The 21,119-nt window shown below is 48.3% G+C and overlaps 1 pseudogene; it reads left to right on the top strand.

The window, feature by feature from the left end:
* The first annotated feature begins 8,970 nt into the window (after nucleotides 1–8,970).
* Nucleotides 8,971–17,625, top strand: LOC149345810 (uncharacterized; annotated as a pseudogene).
* The last annotated feature ends 3,494 nt before the right edge of the window (nucleotides 17,626–21,119 follow it).

Below are 21,119 nucleotides of genomic sequence, written 5' to 3'. Positions count from 1 at the left end.
TATCATATATGGTGACTGATGTATCGCTAATACAATTTCCGCCTTTTTCTCTGATGTGGAAAGCTTCTAAAAGTTCGCGGGCTATTTTGCTTTTGCTCTTGCCCAGAATCTTGATGTATTTGAGCATCGGCTCACAACCACAGCATGAAATGCAATGGGCAGGCAAGTTCGCCCCGTCTCTTTTTGTTACAGAAAGAGCATGTTCCCCTCCTAAAGCTATAACCCCAGCATGTCAGTTTTAGGCACAAGCCTTACCGACAACTTCCAGAATAAAATCATCTATTTGATTTTTAATAAGCACAGCCACACCACCTCCCCTAGATGACCTGTTATTTTGGAATACCTGGAATGTGGGAGGAAAAGCTTCGTCGTCTAATATTTCAGTGCGAAGCCAAGTTTTGATTATTACAGTGATGTGAGGACCGTATTGTAGTAAAGCTATTTGAAGGTAGTCTGTTTAATTAATGACGCTTCGAGCATTTATGTTTAGCAAACGCCCATGCTTCTTTTGAGTTTGAGAGTGACGTCATGCCTGGGATACTACATTGGGTGATTTACAGCGGTTGATTCCACAGCGGTTGATTCCACAGCGGGTGATTCCACAGCAGTTAATAGCCGCAAGGCGTGGGAGCCTTAGAGCGAATAATTACGTTGAAGAATTGCATGTCTCTAAAAAGAAATTTTTTCTTCTGATCCGCAAACAATATTACAATCAAACCCTAGTAAATCCTGGCGAATTCTCTCCCTAAAATTCCATATTAACCAGGCCGAACCCTCTGGTGATGATGGCTAACCGGTCGACGTAGAAAAATGCGCGACGGCTCTTAACCAGCATTTATCATCAGTGCTTTCAACCACTACCACTGTTGTTCCTTCCATGCATGGCTTTCAGTGACCTCAAGGCCAGAAATGGAAATTAATGCTGAACGGAATAGCCAAGTTAATTAACCCCCTGAAACTATCATCGTCCGCTGGATGTTACCTAAATTAGCATCAAAATGTTAAAGAATGCTCACAATATCAAGTAAAATACAATACCTGCTTTTCTCGCAGTCGTTCAGTAAGGGCGAAGTCCCTCACGATTGGAACAGACCGAAAATAATACCTATCTACAAATCAGAAGACCGGGCAAAAGCAAACAACTATCGACCACTTTTGCTCACCAGCAACCAGTCCAAACTCCTTTAGCACGTAATAGTATCAAATTTATTCACTCACCTTGAATCACTAAACTACTTTTACCCGCACCAACCTGGCTTTCGAAAGCTACTGTCATGCGAAACGCCGCTCCCAGAATTCACTCACAACATCCTACAGTACATGCACAATCACTTACAAATTGATGATATTTCTCGATTTTTCAAAAGATTTCCACCGTGTTCCGCATAATAACCTGCTAGCCAAACTTGCCTTACTTGGAATCCCGCTTACATTACGCATCTGGCGCTTGCAATTTACACTCGCCAACTGTTGCACTCGCATACTGACGTCACATCAGGTGTCCCTCAGGGCGCAGGATTATTCGCGTTGTTGTTTTCTACATAATCTACATAAATAATCTCCTAACTGATAAAAGAACCAAATTTCGGCTTTTCGCGGATGTCTGCGTCGTCTATAACAACATCCATGCCCCTGAAGACACCATTAAGCTACAAAATGATATAGACACAACTGCATCATGGTGTGAAAAATGGTAATGGCACTTAACCTAAGTAAATGCCGACTGATGTCCTTCTCTTGTAAACGAACCTATATTAACCGCACATACAATATTAATTCAACTCTTATTGCCCGAACTTCCTCTTACAAATATCATGGGTTCACCTGACATCATCCTTATCATGGGTCATTCATATATTTCAATATGCTCCCAGGCCTCACGCACTCTTTGGGATCTACGACGGAACCTAAAACCAGCACCACCTGAAATCAGAAAACTGGCTTATCATACATATGTACGTCCGAAGCTCAAATACGCGTCATTCTTCTGGCACCCTTCACAAGCATACCTTACAAATGAATTAGAAGCCGTTCAAAACCGAGCTTCGCGGTTTACCATGTCAGGGTACACGCGTGACACTAGTGTCACTGCACTAAAACGAGCCCTTTCCCTCACAAGTCTCCAACACGTCGCATCGTATCACGCCTCTACCTCCTTCATTCCTTTTTCTACAGCCCTATTAACAGGCATCCTTTGCTACAGCCGCCATCAATAATATTCCCTCGCGTAAACCGCAGTCATCCCATAGCTCTGATGAATGTCCGCACGTCATTCTTTCCAGATGCAATAGTTCGATGGAATGCCCTGCCAGATAATATTGCTTTGTGCACTGATCGAGCAATATTTCGTACTAAATTAGCGAGTCGCCTGTGTTTTATGTGATGTTTTTGGCCTTACCAAACAATCTGATCCGGTGCTACTGTCTCTTCCCCTAATTTTTTGTTTTGTTTCGTTCATTTGCTTTTTGGTTTTGTTATTGTTGAGCTGGTATCTATCTGTTATTACACACTGTTCTTATCCCCGGCTTATGTAATGCCCACGGGCCTTTAAGGCTTCACTTATTCAAATGAAATGAAAGTGCAAATGCATTTCACACTGCTTTTTCACTCGTTTTCACTGATGAATCCTAAGTGCCCTAATCTCCATTATCACTTGTTATTACTACAGCCTTGGAAGCCATAATGTTCAGCAGTAGTGGAAAATCATGCATAACTGACAAAATAAAAATTCATCTGCCGCCGGCACAGCTGATATCAACTCAAAAAATTTGAAGAACACTAAGCTAGTTTGTTCTGATATTTTCTGCGCACTGTTTTCGCAGTTCTTTGATGATGGAACCATACCAGACCGCTGGAAAGTGTGTAAGGTCGTTCCCGCGTACATAACTGCCAACGCCTGCAGCGTACATCTGTCACTCCCGCCACATAGCTTAAAGCACGATTGAGGTGTCTGTCCACTATTCCAAGAGGGCAGTTATGCGCCTTAATTTTGTTTTCCAAGCTCATCTCCATTGGTTTCGCAGCTTAAAGCGCGACTAAGGTGTCCACTGCTGGTTGCAACGGACAAGGGCGACGGCGACGCCGCGAAATGCACACACGGGCGCCAAAGAGCTGCGCTCTAAAACGCCTCGCTTTCAAAGCCGGCACACCTTGCTAGCACTGGATGAACGAAACCAAACCTCCGCTGGTGCACGTAGCGTTCTCGCCTGTCGGCGCCGCGCTGCTCGTATCGGAGCCGGGAAAGCGAAACGCATTATAGGGACAACCACCGCCTTTTTCCCGCCCCTGCAAAGCAGCTGAGTAAGACGGAGGAGCGAACTTTAAGGTGCCTGCAGACGGGTACTCTACTCTGTCCTGCAATCACAGAACATTGCAATCCAAGCACGGACTAGCGATGCCCGCACTGTGGGGAGACCTGTGATATCTTCCACATGGTGTGGGCATGTACTCAAAATCACCACCTCCCCCCTTCCCGAGAGGCATGGGAGACTGCCCTCCTCAACTGCTCCTCGCTTGAGTCCCAAAGGGCTCTGGTGAAACGGGCGAGAGACGGGGCGTCGTCATGCGGTGTCCCGGACTAGGGACGCCGACCATGTAGCGGGGCCACTGTGTCGTTCCCAAACATTATTTCACTAAATAAAAGTTTTCATCACCACCACCGTCGGGTACCAGAGCCGGTCGGTTTAGAAAAGTGGGGCGCAGCATGTATGCCCCCATTCGGGAAATCGGAGACAATAACGAAGGCATTACTTTTCAGCGTAAGTAGGTTGTGTTATTCTGGAGCGCAGCTTTTTGGCTCCCGTTTCTCCGTTTCGCGGCGTCGCTGTCACCGTTGTCCCTCGTAAGTAGAAGTGGACACCTTAGTCGCACTTTAAGCTGCGAAACCAATGGAGCGGGAGCTTGTAAAGCAGAGAGAAGACGCATAACTGCCCTCTTGGAGCAGTGGACACCAAAACCGTGCTTTAAGCTACGTGGCGGTATGGTGGTGAAAAACTTTAATACGCAAAGAGAGTTTGGGGGTGAGAAAACCCCGCAGCATGGTCGGTATCCTTAGTCCGGAACACCGCACGACGAAGCCTCGCCTCGCGCCCGCTTTACTAGAGTCCTTTGGGACTCCAGTGTACAGCAGTTGAGGAGGGCAGTCTCCCATGCCTCTCGGGGGGGGGGGGGGGGGGGGGGGGGTGAAGGTGATTCTGAGTACATGCCCACACCATGTGAAAGATGTTGCAGATCTCTCCACACTGCGGGCAGCGCCCATCTATGTTCAGATAAAAATGTTTGCTATGGCAGGGCAGAGAAGAGTTAATATCTGCAGGCGCCGCAGAGTTCGCTCCTCCGCCTTACTCAGCCTCTTGGCAGGTGCCAGGTAGAGGCGGTGGCTGTCGGAATAATGAATTAGGATTTCACGGAACCGCCGAAGCGGTTTACGAGCTTCTAAGCCAGGCGAGCTGGGATGAGGAGCCCGGTCATTGCTTCGTCGACCCTGGTGGCCAGGAGCTCAGATTACGTTTCTGCCAACTGGATCGGCGGGAGCCCGTCTTAGAATTTGGAAGGCAACTGGGGATATTTCTCCTGCACGATAATGTTCACAGGCCCGGCGAGAGTCTGTGATTACCGTTCTCGATTTTGGATCGGCGGCAGCGAGAGCTATTGCAACTTCCTCCCCTCGTATTTAATCTGGGGCCAGAAAAGATAGCCCATCGACATTCATTCCCCAGTGGACTACGGCAGCCGTGTAGAATCCAGCGGGCGACTGCCCTGTGATGCCCACGTAGTAGACGCCCTCTTTTGACCCATATTGCCTCTCAAGCGTGCGAAGCCGCGCTTGTCGTCCGCCTTCATATAAAGCCATGTCCATGTGACGCGGGAGCGGAGCGACACAGAGCATGTGGCACCACAGCACCGGAATGTTCTCTGTCCCCTCTGGTATGCATGTGTGTTGGATTTGTAAGCGGTTTAGGAGGCGGCGCCCAGGAACTGTCTGTGATAGCCGCGTATATTGGTTCACGAGGTGAGCCTCCCGTAACTGTTTATAGTAGTTTACCACTCCCAACGCCTTCAGCTTGGCGTTGTAGGTAGCCACTGGGAGGCCCAGTACTCGCTTTGTTGCCTTCCATATGATGGCGTCAATGCGCCCGTCTTCTTGTTTGGTGGTGCGTAGGTACGGCACGGCGTAGAGGATCCAGCTGGTCACGAAGGCATGGGCGAGCCGTAGCGCGTCCCTGCCCCGCAGTGCACCCGCTTGTTGGAAACGCGGCAGATCATGCGCCCTACCTCTTCACCTATGCGCTTGAGTTTCGCTATAGTAGAGTCTGGCCTAAGCTTGTTACTGATGAACACACCCAGGATACGGAGCTCTGCCACTTCTCTGATGGGACTGCCCGACAGAGATATGCGTAGAGACGTGTTGTATTTATGATTTGTCCTGACGTGAAGAAGCTCTGATTTGGCGGGAGCCCATTCGAGACCACAGTCGGCAGCATATGCATCGACTATGGAAGCGGCCTGCTGAAGGTGGTCCTCCATCTCTCCAAGGCTCCACTCGGTAGTCCAGATTATAATATCGTCTGCGCAAAGCGCGTATTTTATGCCCTCCGCCTGAGCCAGTTTGCCTCGCAGGTGCATCATGGCGCTGTTGAAAAGGAGCGGGGAAAACATCGAACCCTGTGGTGTACCCCGAGTACCCAGAGAGCACGGGCCGTATTCCTCGTCTTCGATCTGGAGGAGTGCCTGGCGCGCAGAGAGGAAGTCTCTGACATAGGCGAAGACTTTCGCCCCGCAGTTAGTGTTGCAGATAGACAGTGTGGTACCATGTTTAACATTGTTTAACGCCCCCTTAAGATCGAGGGCGAGAATGGCCTTGTCGTTTTGTTGCATGGTTGTGGGTTGTATTATGTCCCTGTGTAGTTGGAGTAGGACATCCTGTGCAGACATGTGCGGGCGGAACCAGAACATAGTGTCTGCAAAGAGGCCCTTACCCTCCATGTATGGAGAGAGCCGACCCCGTTCCATCGTCGCCCTAAGCTTTCCCACACACCCATCTGAGATCTGATTTCTGTATGGTAGTAAATGAAGGTTTGCAGAGTCCGAGAGGTTCGCCAACAGTTTCACTGTTATGCGATCCCGACCCGGTGCCCCACTTGGGCGCATTTTACCGAGGGCCGCCTTAAGGTCATACAACGCAAAAAGGGCGCATAAATCCTGATTTGGCTTGCCGCAGTACTTTTACTCGGGCCCAACGGGATCATTTGTGCGGCAGAGATATCTGTCACACAAAGGGTCCGGAAGTTGCGCCGTCGTACCTTGGTACCCGTGCAGTGCCCGCTGAAGCTGTGTTTGCTTCTCCCCTTTCGTTTCTGAAGGGTCGATGAGGCTGCGTAAAAGACGTCAAGTTCCCTTCGAGCTCATCTGACGCGCTGCCGAGTTGCAGCATTCTATGCAATTGGTGTCAGTGAGCTGTGCGGCATATGCCGCAGCCTGCTCCGTAAGTTGTGCAATGCGAGCTCTAAGCTTGCGATTCGTCTTCTGCTTCTTCCATCGTTTTGTTAAGCTCCGGCGCGCCTCCCGCAGATACAGGAGGCGATTGTCCACTGCAGGGAGCTCGTCGGTGGTGTGAAGTGTTTGCGTGTGTTGTTTCTGTATGTTGGTGACCTGTGTTGCGCACTCCGCATAGCCGTCGGAGAATAGCACGGGAGGGATATCATGTGTTCTAAATTGCTGTCAATTGGTTATTTCGGCCTTTCCCCATTTTTTGCAGGCTGGCTTCGCTAAAAGTGCGATGAGGAGAAGGCAGTGGTCGCTGCCGAGGGTTTCCCCCAGGCACTCCCAGGTGGCGTTTCTATACTCCGTTTCATACATAGCTGTCAACGCTGCCAAAGGTACGAAAGTAGTCCGGTGCAAAAAACAAGCAAAATGTATCCGTCCGCCTCGCGTCGTGGCTGTGTGGTACGAAGCGCGCGCCTTTCTGTTCATTTTACAAAGGGCCTAGGTTCGACTCCCGGCTCGGGTGGTTTTTTTTATTTTTTTTTCCTAAAAGATTCATTAGGTAGAAACTCGAAACTGTCAAACTCTAATACCTACTTTGAAAAACACAGCGCTGTTTACTTGTCTCGAAGGGAAAAGGCAGTGTAGTGTATTGGCGACGGACGTGTTTGCGAAGTGCTTTTCTCGGGTACTGAACGACTTTTTAGCATGCGGCACACAATGAATCATTGTGTGGTGACAGAATTCAGTGTGGCGTCGATTATTCGGAGCAGCCTCGGCTAGCGGCAACCTTGAATTGATCGGTGTACTCGGCGGCTTTAAAGTGAGGAGCGTCTGACTCGGGTCTCCTCTTTGAGCTGTTGTCACAAGGAAAATTCTTTGAAGTCCTTCCGGTTGTAGTAATGTTTTGTATTAGATGTCGGATTCGGTGTGTTATGAGAGTGAGCTAGTGCGGCGAGATGGGGATTGTTGAAAGCTCTGCATTTTTAGGCCCTGAGCCGAGATTCCGCTGCACAGGCCATCGAACGCAACAAGTGGTGTCGTATATTAGCGCACTTGCCGCTGCAGGTGACATTGTTATTGTGAGAAGACGACGACGAGGTACCGTGGTTCATTAAGAGGGCGCACGAAGAAGTTGACGAAGCTCGCTGTTCGTTCTCCTCACGGTAGCTCGTATGTCGCGTTCGGCATACATAGGATGTAACTTGAGTCGGATGGCGTTGACTGCAAAGCTGTCATATTTAACACTGCGAGAGCTAGATATGGTCACCTGGCTAGGTCGTTTTTGCGATGAACTTATTCCAGTAGCGAGACCTTCCTTCTTGAACCTCGCAACTGTCCGAGGGCTCACCCCGGTCATCTCGCCCACAGTTTCGAGAACTTCGCGCACAGTCTTCTCCGGGAAGCGCTTCCTTACGCTAGAGTAAACGTTGACAATAACCTGCTTGGAGTCTTTCGAAAATTTCGGAGACTTCAGCTTGGAGAACAGGCGAGCAGGAGATGTTTTTGAAGCCGCAGTGGGCGAAGAAAACAAGCGAGTAGGCGATAGCGGTGCCATTTTCTCCATACTCGGAAACCGAAAGACGAACGCGGAAGACATCACCGGCCGGCCTAGCTGCGAAAACCTGATACAGGAGGAGCCGAAAAAAAATCAGAAAACTAAGGCACTCTGTTTTGAAGAACATTAAAGAAAAAGCAATCTTTTTGCAAAATAAAACACCATTATTATTATGCTGCAATATTAACCAAAAATAACTTTAATTTTGAGTTCATTACTCTTGTCACTTTCGACGCACTACATTACAATGCGGACGAGGAGCGCGAACAGGCGCCGTAGCCTTGGCTGCGTTGACAGCTATGTATGAAACGGAGTATAGTGTTGCTAACCAAAGATAAGTCAGGACACGTGTCACGGGTGACCGACTTGCCCATACGTGTGGGGCAAGCCGGATCCTCTCCTGCGACTCCCCGCAGATAAAACGTAAAAAATAGCCGCCTGTTTAACCTCCTCAGCATTCAATGTACACATGGATCGACCTTGGCATTTAATAAATCTTTTCTTCCAACTGCAATAGAAAATTGGAACCTGCTACCCGACTACATTGTTAACGAGCGCGACGCTACTAAATTTCGACAGGCATTAATTAATCACAGTACTGAATAAAAGATATTGCCCATTTGTCTGAAACTTCACCCAGTTACACTTATTCTTTTTTTTGTTGTTGTTGTTGCCGCTTATATCAGCCTTTCGCCCTTCATTATTGACGAACGTTATATTGTGATGTATCGTTTTTCATTTTATTTTATTGCATTATGTTTTGTTGTATTAACGTATTATTCCCAGTTGCATTTGCTTTGCCACCCACCCCCCCTTATGTAATGCCTCAACAGAGGCCTTTACGGGTAAAATAAATGATGATGAAATGATGATGAGCTCCTCGACAGGCAGCGAAAGATAACGGTTCCGGCCCAATAGCCGCGGCGTTGATGCAGCCGCTAGCTGTGGCAGCGCCAGCCCCCGGACCGAGTGGCTACCCAGCACCGTAATAATAAAAACATCCATATGGCTGGCAGACCTTCTCAGAAAGCTAAAAAATTAGACCAATTCGAAATTATTCAATCAACTGCACGGGTTTCAGAGCCTGGAAAAAAACGGTCACATTTCCAGCTCTACCTGCAGTGCCTTGGTGACATGCCGGCGCTTCTTGCTTTGCACGAGCCCGGCAATGATACTAAATTTTCTGGGTATTGCTCGTTTCAGGGGGGTCCCTCGACCTGCATCCTGGTGCATAAAGCATACACCGCGATTCAGGTCGATCTTGATCTGGAGACTGAGCAGGAATACACAATGGTGAGGGTTCTGTCGCTCAGGCGCCGCGACCCGTCAATACATGTACTTACTTAATGTGTATTGCCCTGCGCATAAGCCGCGTGTTAGTTTCAGCGAAATGTTCTATCGGGCACTCAAATTGGCTGACAAGGAACCCCTGGTGATTATTGGGGATTTCAACGCACCCAGTCCTCACTGGGGCTATATCACTTCGAGAAAGCCAGGGGACGCAAGCTGGCGGAGCTCATCTCCACGTGGCGGTAGTGACAGATGTGCTCTGCATGCGTTGGCATTGACAACGTTGTGGTGTGGTGGTGGTGAAAAGCATTTATATAGCATTTTACAGATAGGTGCTCGGGGAGAGGCCCCTAGTGTGTCTCACCCCTTACAATACTAGGCGGAGTCCCTTATTCCGGGATGTCGTTGATCATATGACCCCTACACAAGTCCGCCGAACCAGGGCCTGTTGGGCCGATAGTTCTCGGCAGCTGAGCAGGGCCGCCTCCCAGTCCTCTAGGGTAGGGGAAGGGGTGATGGGGGGGGGGGGAGAGAAGGATTTTTCTGCATGCCCAAACTATGTGGAAGGTGTCGGCCACCTCCCCACAGAATGAGCAAGGCCCATCAAAAGAAGGATTAAAGTGCTTGAGAACCGCCGGGCACAGCAGGGTGTTTGTAAAGAGCCTGAGAAGAATTCGTTCGCTAGCTTTACCCAGTCCATCCAAAGGAACTGGGTATCGCCGGTGTTCGGCATGATAGTGCTCAGTAATGTCTTTAAAAGAAAGAAGAGGGCTGTGATCTGGGTTAAGGTCCTCCCAAGGGACGCCTGGTGCCCGGTGATTTAGTGCGCGGGCTGCCTCATGGGCGGCTTCGTTACCTGGTATGCCTTGGAAGGCCGGGGACCCATATGATTGAGCGATGAGTTGGATCGCCGTCGCGAGTACTGTGGTGTAAAATTTGGTGAGCGAGTGGACTGATCCAACCGAACTGAAAGCTACGACAGGCTCCGCGAGAATCTGTGAGGATGAATTTAGAGTCGGGATGGGAGGCTGCGAGGGCGATCGCCACCTCCTCCGCATGCGTTGATTTGGGCGCTCTGAATGAGAGGCCGTCCACATGTTTTCCCTCGTGTATGACTGCAGCCGCGTACCATTTGCCCCTGGAGCCGTAGGGGCCTGCAATGTTGACATAGAAGACGTGTTTCTTTGCACCATAGTAGCGGTGCAGGGCATCCGACCGCGCCTGGCGCCGGCCATTATGGTCCTCTTTGTTCATCTTAGTCGGAAGGGGTCGACGTAGAGGGCGCTTCTCCGCAGTTCGGGCACTAGAACCCGTTCCATGATATGGTGATCATGTCTGATATGTAACCGGTCCATGAGGCGGCGACCGGACATGGTCTGGGCGAGACGCGTGTATTGGTTAACGAGATGCGCCTCGCGAAGTTCTGTATAGGTGTTCGCCACCCCCAACGCGAGGAGTCGCGCGTTGGATGTAGAGATTGGGAGGTCGAGGGCTCTCTTGAAAATTTTGGGAGTACAATTTCCAAGTGATCTTCGTCATGTTTCCGTAAACGGAGGTAAGGAGTCGAGTACAGTACTCGACTAGTTACGAAGGCATGCGCGAGCCGCATCGCATCCTTACTTTCCAACCCTCCTCGCTTGTTGGAAACGCGGCGAACCATTCGGCCAACCTGGTCGCCGACTTTACGGAGTTTGGCAAGAGTTGTGTCTGTCTTACGATGTTGATAAATGAAGAGACAGAGTATTCGTAGCTCCTTCGCTTCACAGATGGGGCCGCTTGCGAAAGCTGGACGGTGATTTTGCATTTTGGAGAAGATCGAATATGCACAAATTCAGACTTGGACGGGGAGCACTGGAGGCCGCACTACGTGGTATATTGGTCGACTAGGCTCGCCGCTGCTTGCAGGCATTCCCCCATCTCTCCTGTGTTTCCCGTAGTGGCGCAGATGGTGATGTCATCGGCGAACAGCGCATGGTGAACACCGTTGACACCCGTCAGCTGTGCCGGGAGATACATCATAGCAATGTTAAAGAGAAGTGGGGACAACACAGCGCCTTGTGGTGTGCCCCGCGTTCCCATCTCAAACGGGCCGTACTCGGTGTCTTGTATACGTATATATATCAAGCAGTCTGCTAGAAATCTTTGGTGCAGTTGAATATACGAGGACCACAGCTGGTCTCGCTAAGGTGCTTTAGTATGACGCCGTGTTTAACACTTTCAAACGCACCCTTGAGATCGAGTGCTTGGACTATTTAGTCGTTGTGTGGGTGTTCTATGGGTTCGAGAACCTCGTGATGAAGCTGTAAGAGGATGTCTCGTGCGGACATATTGGGTCGGAAACCAAACATGGTGTCGGCGATGGTGTTCTTGCTCTCGAGATATTCCGAGAGGCGGTCACGGACCATCGTTTCCATTAGTTTTCCTACGCATGAAGTGAGGGAGATGGGCCGGAGGTTGTCTGTGTTTACCGGTTTCCCCGCCTTCGGGATAAAGGTTACCAATGATGTCTTCCAATCCGGTGGCAACGAAGTGTCCCCGGTCCAAATGGCGTTGATATATTCGAGTAGGGTTTCGTATGCCCGATCAGGAAGGTTCGCTAATAATTTGACTGCGACCTTCACCCTCCCGGGCGCCCTCCCCCTGCGCATTTTGGCAAGAGCCGCGCGAAGGTCGTGAAGCTGGAAAAGTTTATCCATTTCCGGATTATCGCAGCCTGCATACGAATAATCCTGCCCGCACGGGTCTTGATCCTGATTGAGCTATTGTGAGCGCAAGGCGTTCGCTAGCTGCTTCGTGTTCCCTCTAAAGTTGTGTATCGCGCCATTGAGGTGTTTCTGGGTCTCCGAGCGTGTTTGTGTGGGGTCTACAAGACTCCTAAAGAGCCGCCAAGTGTTGCGGCTGGACATCTGTCTTGCTGCGCTGTTGCATCGATCTACCCAGTTAGTGTCGGCGAGCTGGGCAGCATGCTCGGCAGCTTGCTGGGTGAGGTCAGAGATGCGGGCGCGGAGTTTACGGTTGTATTTCTGCCGCCGCCATCGTTTAGTGAGGCTGCGACGAGCTTCTCAGAGGTGCATCAGGTGATTATCTACGTCCGGTGCACGCTCCGTAAGCCGGATCTGCTTTTCGTGCGAACGGAGTGTTTGCATGAGTCCGTGTGCCTAAGTGGAGTAGTCCTGCTCCATGAGGGAAGTTACTGGGAGGGCCTGGCGGAAAACATTCCAGTCGGCAAGTTTGGCTTGCGCAAGGGGGCGATGTAAGGGCCGAGTGTAAATGACAGTGTTCAGTATGCAGTGGTCGCTACCGAGGGTGTCCTCGGCGTTGATCCACTCTGCGTGTTGGATGTGTTTCACGAGGGTAAGGTCGGGGCAGGTGTCCCGAGTGACGGAGTTCCCTACACGTGTCGGGTGGACCGGGTCGGTTAGAAGAGTGATACCCAGCGTAGATATAAGTTCCGCCAACTTACGACCACGCGTCTCTTCCTTGCAATAACCCCACATGAGAGAGGGGGCGTTAAACTCACCCACTATCATGAGGGGGTCGCGCTTCATGATAATCAAGAACTGTTAGTGGAGTGTTTCTTGAAGAATCAATCAATCAATCAATCATTCATTTATTTCCTTAGAAAAGGAGGAGTACGGGACTAAAAGCTCGAACAGCTTGACGAGGTCCCGACCCCTTGTTAGTTGGCATGACAGCAGGATGACGGCCAGTCTTACACAAAAAAATGAAAAAATATTACAAAGCAACGGGTAATACAGAATGAAACAAGACGGCAATCAATCGGAGAAGCAACAAAAGGTAATACAGATAAATCAACACACATAAGCAACAGTGGTGAACAAAATTAGGCGAATAGGAAGGCATGGTTTAGTCTTGCAAATGAAGAAGTTGACAAAAATGTTTAATGCGACAGTTTCGGTTTCTGGAGGGGTCAAAATTTTGTCGGTCTAGTAAGTTTAACAGCGAAGGTAATGTATAAGATAGAGATTGTTATTATTATTATTTATTTTATTTATTATTTATTTATACAATACTGCAGGCCGTTAAGGCCCAAGCAGGAGTGGGATAAACATACAGAGAACTCCGACGACCAGCAGAAGACGACGCCAACAGCAGAATGCAGTAGAAGCGATACGGAGCATGAAAATAAAACAAGTCGCAACAAACAACAAACAATAGTTAAGGGTCAAGTACTTGTTCAATTGCGGAAAGCACATTTTCGGGTACAAACACATGAGGGGGTAGGTTGTTCCATTCTGCTATAGTTCGAGGAAAGAAAGAATATTTAAAGTTATTGGTGCGGGCAAACAAAGGAGATAATTTATGCGGATGGCAATGCCTTGTTACTCTAGTTGTTGAAGGTTTCACATACAATGAAGGGTCAAGACGGAACTGAGAATGGTAGAGTTTAAAGAGGAATTTAATTCTTGCTAGCTTTCTCCAGTACTCTAAGGGTTTGATGAAATAACAGCGCAAGGAACGGGACGAAAACACGAAGGAAGAAGACACAAACACGGGCGCTGTCTTCTTCCTTCGTGTTTTCGTCCCGTTCCTTGCGCTGTTATTTCATCATGGATTACCAACTAGCCCGGCATCTTGCACTTCTAAGGGTTTGATCTTGTTGATTCTCATTAATTCAGATGGGGAGTCATGTCGTCGGTACCGGTTATATATGAAGCGAACTGCTGATCTTTGAATCCGTTCAAGTTTGCTAATATCTTTTTTAGTGAAAGGGTCCCAAACCTCGCATGCGTACTGCAATCTAGATTTGATCAGTGTGTTGTAGGCCAGAAGCTTTACATGGGAGGGGCTATATTTGAGTTCAAGGAGAGGGCTGAGTCGGGCTGGTTGGTTCATGTTGAATGGTACGGCAAAACAGCGCTGACGGACGGGACGGAAGGAGATGAGACAAACACATGCGCTGACTAACAACCAAATGTTTTATTGCGAAAGAGGGGTGCAATATAAAGCATAGAAGGGAAAACTGCGGTGTAAACATGACAAGGCATACATTCGGGATATCATCAATGATTAAGAAAAGCGATCTCCTGTGGGAATAGAGCCACCGATGGTTGGCTTACACATGAGTTGCCTAATGTGTAAATGTGAAAGGCCTCCGATATCAGGCGTGAGGTGTGATCTCTATACTTGGCGATGATAGTTGTTTGGTCTAAAAACGCCTCACATTTGTCGCAATCTGCGAAATGAATGACCATGTTATTTCGGCGTGACTTGTTTTCTATGTCTTTCGCGTGTTCGCGTAGCCGATCATTGACCGATCATGTTTAGACCAAACCACTATCATCGCCAAGTATAGAGATCACACCTCACGCCTGATATCGGAGGCCTTTCACATTCACACATTAGGCAACTCATGTGTAAGCCAACCATCGGTGGCTCTATTCCCACAGGAGATCGCTTTTCTTAATCATTGATGATATCCCGAATGTATGCCTTGTCATGTTTACACCGCAGTTTTCCCTTCTATGCTTTATATTGCACCCCTCTTTCGCAATAAATCATTTGGTTGTTAGTCAGCGCATGTGTTTGTCTCATCTTCTTCCGTCCCGTCCGTCAGCGCTGTTTTGCCGTACCATTCAACATGAACCAACCAGCCCGACTCAGCCCTCTCCTTGAATTCATTTCTTGTACATCGGGCACTTTCCTTTCCGCCTATTGCCTCCACTCATCTGTTGTATGCGTAAACCGTCTGGCTACAGCAACGTGTCGGGCACGTCTCCTCACGTACTCGTTGAAGAATTCCTTTCTGCCTCCGGACGTTCTCCGTCTATTCGGGGGTCTCATTCCTTCGGAAGGCCATGCCAAGCGGACGTGCCGCCTCTTACGCTCCGAAACGTGGAGACAAGTGAGGTTTTACACGGAGTGCCTGAGCATTGCGTGCAGAAGGAACGTCCCCCCTGAACAAGGGGATAGAAGATTCAGTCAAAACCTGCGTGTAGCTTGGCAGACGGCGGACTTCATGTGTCGACAGGTTCTTCCTAGGTTCCCTCGCCGAAGAGCGCCTCCAACCTCGCCTCAACAAGACGTCGTCGTGCTGGGAACGCAAGTCTCCCCCCGAAGGTGAATAACCTGCTCGTTCTGGGGCCAAAATACTGCGAGCATCCGCGACTCGACAAAACGCAGCTCCTCTCTCTTGTTAGGACCGCTGCTAGAAGAGTAAGAACGGATGAAGCTGGAAGATGCATCAAGGAAGGCGTGGATTCCCTCCCCTCGGAGGTGAAGAAAGGGAGCACGCGCCGGCTCACTGCTGCAGTATCGGCCCTCAAAGACGCTGGCGTCAAGCTCCTGCAGTGGGACAAAGAGGGTGGTTTTGTCGTCGTGGCAAACGACCTCTACAAGGATAAGGCTCAAGCTGCAGTCACTGCCAACTTCAGACAAGTGAAAACTGTCAAGCCGTCGAAAGTGCAAGAGAAGGCAGTACAGCTTTGTGAGCGTGCTGGCCTTTCAAGACTGGCCTCTTCTGTCAAGGCGTCGAAGGCATCCAGCCTTACCGTCTTCTTCAGCGCCAAGACACACAAAGTAAGCTGCCCCTTCCGTGTCATTGTATCTGAACGAGGAACGTGGCAACGCGAGGTAGCGGTGTTCCTGCAGAAGTGCCTGTCGCACCTTGAGGTCGAAGATCCTTTCCTCATCAGAAAGCCTGAGACCGTGTCGAAATTTCTTCAAAACGAGTGTCCTGCCGACGTTAGCGCGTTTTCGGTGGATGTCAAGGACTTATACTACTCCCTGCCGCAAAGCGCGGTAATCGCAGAAATCAGCAGGTGCATCGACCGTCACGGAGTTACAAAGTTCCAGAACTCTAGTGGTATGAATGTAAGCATGTTTTTAATAATGCTCCACTTTTATTTACAGTCCACGTTTGCTAGAGTTGACGATAGTTTTTTCATCCAAAAACAAGGTGTTTGTATTGGATCGAGCCTCGCTCCCGTTCTCAGCGATCTGTTTTTAGCTTCGTGCGATAGACAACTTCAAGCCAAGCTTGACGGCACCGTTGTTAAAGGTATGCGTTATGTAGATGACTTTTTAGTATTTTATCTCAAAGGTGACGCCCAACAAACTGTTGCTCAGATTTTTGACGTGTTCAGTACTGAACTTAACAACCTACAATTGACCACAGAGCTACCTACTAACAACAAACTAAGGTTTTTAGATCTGGAACTTGAGCTATCGTGTGACCATATCTGTTGGATGTACTCCTCGCGATCCCAGAAGAGCCTGCTCCCCTTCCGGTCGGCGCACTCTAAGATAGTTAAGCGCGGGATAGCGAAAACATGCATGAAAGCCGCTCTGTTTAGATCATGTGCGCATAAAACCCAAGCCAGCTTTGACGTGCAGGTTACTAGGCTTACCGCTGTAGGCTACCCGACGAAGGTCTTATCTGGCATAGCAGAGTCGATATTAAAAGAATGCAGAATTCACAAGGAGAAGCGCAAACTGGACAACAAGAACATAACATGTATTCCGTATGTTCATCAAGTATTGCACAACCTGAAAAAGATTGTGAACAAAGCCGGCGTGAAGCTCCTTTTCTCTGCCAGGAACAAGTTGGGAGGCCTGTGCAAGAGAGTGAATCAGGAAAATGGAAAGAAGGCATGTCAGAAGAAACACAGAAACAAATTTGTCAACTGTTGCTGTGGTGTGATCTGCAAGGTTCCACTGTCATGCGGCCGATTTTACATCGGGGAGACCGGACGGTGCGTCAACGATCGGCTACGCGAACACGCGAAAGACATAGAAAACAAGTCACGCCGAAATAACATGGTCATTCATTTCGCAGATTGCGACAAATGTGAGGCGTTTTTAGACCAAACCACTATCATCGCCAAGTATAGAGATCACACCTCACGCCTGATATCGGAGGCCTTTCACATTCACACATTAGGCAACTCATGTGTAAGCCAACCATCGGTGGCTCTATTCCCACAGGAGATCGCTGTTCTTAATCATTGATGATATCCCGAATGTATGCCTTGTCATGTTTACATCGCAGTTTTCCCTTCTATGCTTTATATTGCACCCCTCTTTCGCAATAAATCATTTGGTTGTTAGTCAGCGCATGTGTTTGTCTCATCTTCTTCCGTCCCGTCCGTCAGCGCTGTTTTGCCGTACCATTCTATATTTGAGTCTGTGTCTTAACTGGCCGAGTTTGCGGCGCGCCGAGGAGCAGATATTGTCAATATGAGCGGACCAGCTTAAATGTTCTGTAATCGTTACACCCAAATATTTAAGAGTCAGTTTGAGTTATGGGGATCTGCTTGATAGTGTACTGGTGAGCAAAAGGAGACTTTTTGTTTGTGATACGCATGAAAACAGTTTTATCAGGATTCAGTTTCATATCCCAGCGATCACACCAACTGGAAACAGCATTAAGACTTTCATTAAGCACAGCCTGATCATTGATATTTTTAACAGCCTTGAAGAGCAAGCAGTCATCCGCAAATAATCTAATACTGACGCTTTCATGTATGACGAAGGTTAAGTCGTTTGCATAAATTAAGAAAAGAAGAGGGCCTAGGACGCTGCCCTGCGGGACACCAGAATTGACAGAGAGGACGTCGGAATGGTGCCCTTCGAAATCAACAAATTGCTGGCGCTTATCAAGATATGACGATACCCAGTCAACTACAGTTCGTGGCAAACCCAGCTCGTGAAGTTTGAATAACAGACCGGAATGAGTAACCTTATCGAATGCCTTGCTGAAGTCCAGGAATATAACGTCAATCTGACCGGAACTATCGAGAACGGAGGAAAACGAATGAATTGTGGAAACTAGTTCTGTGGTTGTCGACAGGCCTTTGCGGAAACCGTGCTGGAAAGGAGAGAGTACGTTTTTACTATCGAGGAAATCATTCATGTAGTTGAAAATGATATGTTCCATGAGTTTGCATGAAGTGCTGATGAGAGATATCGGTCGGTAGTTGGTTAACTGAGAGCGGTCACCTTTCTTAAATACAGGCACGACACGTGCGAGCCTCCAGTCAGATGGGACATCGGCACTAGAAAAAGACAAACGAAAAATGGCAACAAGAAACCGGGCAAGCGATTCAGCGTAACGGCGCAAGAAGGCGTTTGGAATACCATCAGGGCCGCTCGATGATTTAGGATTAAGATTTAGGAGCATAGAAAAGATGCCCTCATAGGATATAAATTCAGGGCTGACACTGCTCGTGCCGTTAAAACAAGAGGGTCGGGGGCGGGAATCTGAAAAAACTGACTGAAAGAAAAGATTAAATTATGTGGCTATCTGCGGCTTGTCGCGTACAGTTTTTTTGTCGGTCTTGATGTGATCGATGGATTTGCGTGTATCAGAGGTAAGGTGGCCCCAGAATTTGGCAGGGTCGCTCTTGATAAACTGCGGTAATGTGGAAGAATAATAAAACTGCTTACTAGAGCGAAGTTTTTCTTCAAGTAAAGTTCTTAAGTTTAGGAGCGCAGGGTTGTTCTTCGTGTGCTTGCTGAGCCGTTTTACTCTGCGTAATAAATGAATTATTTCGCGGCTGATCCATGGGTTTTTACGACGCACATTCTTAGTTTTGCTCGGAATGAAGTTTTGAATACAGAAATGGCAAGCAGATTTGAATTTATTCCATAGATTATTGACATCATTTCCCGTGAATTTTTCTAAGGCCATTTCGAGGTAATCAAGAACTGACTCATCGTTAGCCCTACTAAAATCTTTAACTGTGCTCCTGTTTCGAGTAGACGAGTTATTAGATGCATGTATTCTGTACGTGAAAACTACAAGCTTATGATCTGATATTCCGTCTTCAACTGCAACACTAACATCATCGAGAGATCTGGTATGAAAGATAAGGTCTAAAACAGATGATGATGTTCCCTGCACTCTGGTTGGAATATTAACCGCTTGGGTAAGGTCACAAGCTAGCATGATATCTGAGAGGATACTTTCATGGAGAGAATTTGATGATATGTCGGGCCAAACAATGTCAGGTAGGTTGAAGTCTCCGGCTATTATTATGCAACTTTTACTTTTGCAATATTTAATAAGGTGGTCATGCATTTTGTTCAGGAAGTCTATGGACGCAGAGGGCGGACGGTATACTGCAAATAATATAAATAAGTGTCCATTGTAGTTTATTCGTAGGCAAAGACTTTCATGGTCAACGACTTGTTCTAGCAGAGACGCTTGAACACCGGAACTTAGAATGACGGCAACGCCGCCACCACGGGAAGGCCTGTCTCGCCTATAAATACTATAAGAATTTGGAACCAAATCCTGGTCACTTATCTCTTCGTGAAGCCACGTTTCAGTCACTACAGTCACATGGGGATCGTGAAATAACAGTATACTTTCAAGTTCAGCAGTCTTGTTAACAATACTTCTTGCGTTAATGTTAAGCAGTCTCAGGTACTGTGGTGCAGACCTCGGGCTTTGTCATGCGCTCACCGGTGAAGAAGATGTGGACGAAATTTTTACTCGCGCATTTTTAACATCGTCCCACACAAACGTATCATTGTCGATTCGCAATTTATCATTTGTCAAAAAAACATGCTTCCCGTTGTCCTTATCGCCCTTAGCGCTTTGCCACAGCAATCTCCGCCCTCGAAGTGTACAGCGAGAATAGTCATTTTCAATAAAAATGTCGGTGTTCTTTAGCTTTTTTGCATTCATGAGTACAGCCTGTTTTTCATTGTAATCCTGAAGATACAAAATCACAGGTCGATTTGCGCCTTTTGGACAGAGTCTGTGAATTCGACCAACAGATTTGCACTTCACATCAAGCATTTTGTCAAATACGTCACTGATTACTTTCCTCTTAAGCTGAGATACCGATTCATTTTCCGGTTCCGGTAGGCCATAAACCACCAGATTGGACCGGCGACTGCGGTCTTCAAGGTCAACAATTTTTTCAGATTGTTGCTTTACATAAAACTGAATTTCGCGTAAAGAACATTCAAGACCATCGATGTTGCGCAGCTCATGGACTGCACAAGCTGATTTATAGGTGCATCATAAACAGAAAGCTGCAATTTCAATTCGCCAATACCGTTGAGGATTTCTGTCTGTTTCAACAATACTTCTAAGCATATCACCAGTGTTTGGTCCAGGATTTGATTCAACGTCTCCACAAAGCAACATTTTGCAGACAAGGAAGCAGTCATGCATAATACATAAAACGGCGTGCGGGCTTGGCAAAATAACAAGGTATCTGTTACTAGTTTTAACGGAATAGGCATAACTAACCTGAACAACAAAAGGGACAGGTCTGGTCATCATCAGGGTTGATTTCGCTTCGCCAAGCCCACTGAAGTCCGGGTGCCGGGGAACAGACTTTATAGCTTGCGCCGAAGATGACGTCACTGATCGGAGCGACTCGCTGAAATTGGCGGGAAGATAGCGATGAAACTGGTAGAATGATCCGGGCATGCAGGAAGATAGCTGCGGTGAAGGTGCTGAATCCAGGAGAAGCGGCGGTGATGCCCAACCAGCAGGGCCAGCAAAGATACCGCCGAGCACAAGCACCTGAACAACAAAAGGGACAGGTCTGGTCATCATCAGGGTTGATTTCGCTTCGCCAAGCCCACTGAAGTCCGGGTGCCGGGGAACAGACTTTATAGCTTGCGCCGAGGATGACGTCACTGATCGGAGCGACTCGCTGAAATTGGCGGGAAGATAGCGATGAAACTGGTAGAATGATCCGGGCATGCAGGAAGATAGCTGCGGTGAAGGTGCTGAATCCAGGAGAAGCGGCGGTGGTGCCCAACCAGCAGGGCCAGCAAAGATACCGCCGAGCACAAGCACCTG

This window comes from Amblyomma mixtum, chromosome 4, assembly GCF_055824585.1.
Source record: "Amblyomma mixtum isolate Tamu chromosome 4, ASM5582458v1, whole genome shotgun sequence".
Classification (NCBI taxonomy): domain Eukaryota; kingdom Metazoa; phylum Arthropoda; class Arachnida; order Ixodida; family Ixodidae; genus Amblyomma; species Amblyomma mixtum.
The sequence above is the reverse complement of the archived record's forward strand: the minus strand, read 5'-3'. Positions and strand labels throughout refer to the sequence as shown.